The following is a 4,047-nucleotide window of genomic DNA, read 5'->3' as shown; positions in this document are numbered from 1 at the left end:
GCAACATTGAAAGACTTGTTGCACTTGGAAAACGGCGTGAACGCTCCTTGTCAACAAGAAAGAGCTTAACAGTACACACATTATAGATATCAACAGAGTAGAATGTATTTGTGCTAGATGTACATTGCTTGTTTAGTTTTGCAAAGGTTTAAACTTGCAACTAATTACAAAAGACTCATTCATAAAACTATAATATGGCCTATCTGGAATTATGGAGTTGAGCTTTGGGGTTTTACTAAACCATCGAATTCCTCTCGAATCCAATTCTTACAATCCAAAATCTTTCGTAAAATCCTTAATATTCCTTACTTTGTCACAAATTAAACCATCCATTGGGACCTCAATGTTTGTTATATTGCCCAGTTGGGCAGAACCAGATACCAATCCTTCCATAATAAACTTCACAACCACCTAAATCCACTTGTTTCTAACCTAGCACCTCCTTCATTACTTTATGATCTTCCTAGGCATCTGAAAAAAAGATGGCCTTAAGATCTTCTCCTTTTGAAATGTTATTGGATTTCTATCAATGGGTAGATTCTTACACAATTTTGTACCATGCCGTTGTATAACTAATATCAAATTTATTTGTATGTATTTAATTTAGTTGTAAATATCAATAAATAAATTTAAAAAAAAAAATGAAATGGTTGTAGGAGAGAAAAAATTGTCGCAATAATTAATTTTCCCAATTTAAATAAGAACTATATCAATTTTATTATAATTAAATATTGACCCATGTATATTTTGTTTTAATTTTTGATGTAACTTCTTAATTTCCATGCAATTTTTGATTAAAATGATTTATTAATAATTTTACCTCATTTCAATTATATTAAAATAGAAGAGGCAACTCACAAATGATTTTCCGATACTTGTGGGACTGTACTTGTGTACTAATACTAATGTAAAATTAAATGTATTTATTTATGGATATTTTATTATGCTACTTAGGATTAGGCCCTATCAAAATTACATGCAGTAGTTCGAAAAATACTCAAAACAATTATCTTCTTAGTGATGGAACTGAACATGTTCGATCATACGTTCTGATCAACATTTTACAGGCAATAATTAATCGATACCCATGAAGCCTATAATCGATTGAGTAATATAAACCCGCACCAAAAACGGGTTTATAATTGTAACATACAGCTAAATTTTTAATCAATTCAAAAGAGAATATTTTCAATTTTTTTAAATAAAGTTAATTGTATCCAATCAAGTTCTAAGACTCTTTATTAATGCTTTAAATGCCCAACGTTTCGACCAACGAGGCCATCCGCAAAGTCAATCTTAACTATAAATTCACAGCCTCCAAGTATTTACAATATTTGGAGGCTATTCTACCCAGGTCTAATAAAATTAGTCAAATTAACCTACACATGTCACTATTTCATTTAAATATGAGTATTTTTAATTGAAAATAAGCAGATATGACTCAGATATCAACGATATTATTTTGCATGATCAACATTAAGTGAGTAGATTTAGAGTTTAGATTATTTTTTATTAAAATTATTTATATTTAAATGAAATAGTGGCATACATGAGGATACCCAATGATAGGCAGAGGAAAAAGCTGAAGAATAACTAATAAAGCACTGCTACAATTATATATAATTTTTATTAAATAAATCAAAAATTAGTATCCAATTCTGTCTCAACACTTTATTTCTCACTAGTCCAACGTTTCGGCCAATCCAGCCATCTTCAAGGACATCTTCAATACAAAACTCCTCCTCACATTAATTCACAATTTCTATTGCAGGCTATTCTGCCCAGATGATTTTCTTTATTCTAATTTCAAAACCTATTTATTTAAAATTTAAAAACATTAACATTTATTTTTCTCTATAAAATTATCAACAATATAAAATAATGGAATGGTCGAAACGTTGGACTAGTGAGAAATAAAGTGTTGAGACAGAATTGGATACTAATTTTTGATTTATTTACTAAATAATTACCTTGTCTCAAAAAATTTTGAAATAATATAATTAATATAATTTTTATATTTTTATTTTGATATTATGCGCCTTTTCCGTGATGAAGTAATCACAACCTGAATGGTCATGGCTTGCTTTCCCTAGTTTTGATCCTGGGTACGCTCTTGGTGGCACAAATTGGTTAATTTGACTAATTTTATTAGACCTGGGCAGAATAGCTTTGAAAATTTTCAATAGTTGGATCTTGGGCTGTCAATTTATAGTTAAGATTGTCCTTGAAGATGGCCAGATTGGCTGAAACGTTAGACATTTCAAGTATTAATAAAGAGTGTTGAGATTTGATTGGATATAATTTATTTATGTTTTTAAATAATTAAACCAGTCTCGAATAAGTTATAAGATTATATATAAAGAGAATATTTTCATTTACTTTATTATGCAGTTCGACGTTTAAAAAGAACATATTAGTGTTAGTACGAAATATTGCTTGTCAAAGATATGATACAGCCATTACTAACAAAATACTGCGGCAGCAAACAGGACTTAAGATAAAGTGGCCCTGAGGAGACTCTGATATGTGAAGACCTCGCTAAGTTACTAATAACAGTTGTATAATGTCTCATAGTATATTGCTTTTACTTTACTATTTATGATATATACAGTAAGGTAAAGTAATGCTTAAGTGATAAATTGAAATATTGAAACAGAGTTTTAAACGGAAATACGCGTTTTATGATTCCTTGATTCCAAATTAAAAAACAAAATAAAGCAAGCCGTTTAAAAGACAAAATTCTAATTCTACTATTTGAGTTTTTTGGACCGCACCCGGACCATATTCCTTCCATCTTTATACACGGTCAATCAATAATCTTCCATTAATTTCTAGTTGTTCGTATAAAATGTTGGACTTTTTAAAAAATATATCTCTAGATCCATAAGACGCACATTTGTCTGCCAACACTCAAAATAAGTAAATTTAACTTACTATTAAGTAGTTTATGACACTTATCTCGTGGGGGTAGCAGTTTTTATGATATTCACATATGAACATAAATTTGGCAAATGAAAATTTGCCCGAACAACTATAAATAAATGTATATTAGCAAATTTCATGAAAACTATTACTCCTCCGAATATAAACATCATAAACTACTTTATAGCTCATTAAACTAGCTTTAATTTTAGTGCTAATAGACGTCTGTACGTCAAATGGTTTTTGAGATATAGGTTTTTCAAAATAAATTCACTAACTACTGATCTTTCAGTACGTCCCATGCAACATTTTTATGAAATGTTGCATTTTAAAAAGCTATATCTCGAGAACTATTTAACGTAAATAACTCTTTTAGGGCTCATATTTAAATGACTCCGAATGAGAAATTAAATTTGTTTATCGCTTTCAAACAGCCACCATTTTTTATTCCCCCTGCATATACTTGGCAGATTCATCAATTTTGACTAGTAATTATACATATTTTTATTAAAGTGATCAAAAATTGGGGTGAGATAACTGCCTTTTTCTCCTCTTGGGATCTTGTACTATAACGGGTACCCTAGAAAGCAGAAACGAAATATTTGAAAGGAATGTCCTCCGTACAATTACAGATAAGACTTGAGATCAAAGCCTTAACACATGGAAGAGAAGAACTAACAGTGAATTGCTTGCAGAGACTGGTCAGTCAATATCTAACGGTAGGAAGGTAAGCAGGTTTAGATGGGCGGGACTTGTGGCTCTAAGCAATCCATCAGGACGCCTCAGCACAGCAATGAATGCCATGCATGCAGCTAACTAGGAAACAGTAGCCCAATAAAGGCAAGCGTGGAGAAGGCTTGTTCGGATGGCCAAACATCTACAAGCTCTGTAGAACGAACAGAAAACAAGAATAAAATAAAAATTATGATTTAATAATTGAGTTTTATTACTAATTCATTCCAGAAATATTTGAAAAAAAAAAAAAGAGAAAACATAATTTATTTATATATGAATTTAATTGGTTATATGAGCGAAAACAAATTAAAATTTAAAAGATAAAATATAAACGTAAATTAAACATTGAATTATGCCATATAAAATTTTAATCCATGTCAATTGAAGTTC

The 4,047-nt window shown here is 30.0% G+C and overlaps 1 protein-coding gene across 1 annotated transcript in view; it reads left to right on the top strand.

Annotated features, from left to right (window-relative positions):
- Positions 1-4,047, top strand: part of LOC106682805 (ATP-dependent translocase ABCB1) — a 36,648-nt gene that overhangs the window by 605 nt on the left and 31,996 nt on the right. The window lies entirely within an intron of this gene.

This window comes from Halyomorpha halys, unplaced genomic scaffold (genome assembly GCF_000696795.3).
Source record: "Halyomorpha halys isolate HHAL.00 unplaced genomic scaffold, Hhal_1.1 Scaffold25.1, whole genome shotgun sequence".
NCBI classification, from domain to species: Eukaryota; Metazoa; Arthropoda; class Insecta; order Hemiptera; family Pentatomidae; genus Halyomorpha; species Halyomorpha halys.
Note: the sequence above shows the minus strand (reverse complement) of the source record. Positions and strands in the feature narration are given on the sequence as shown.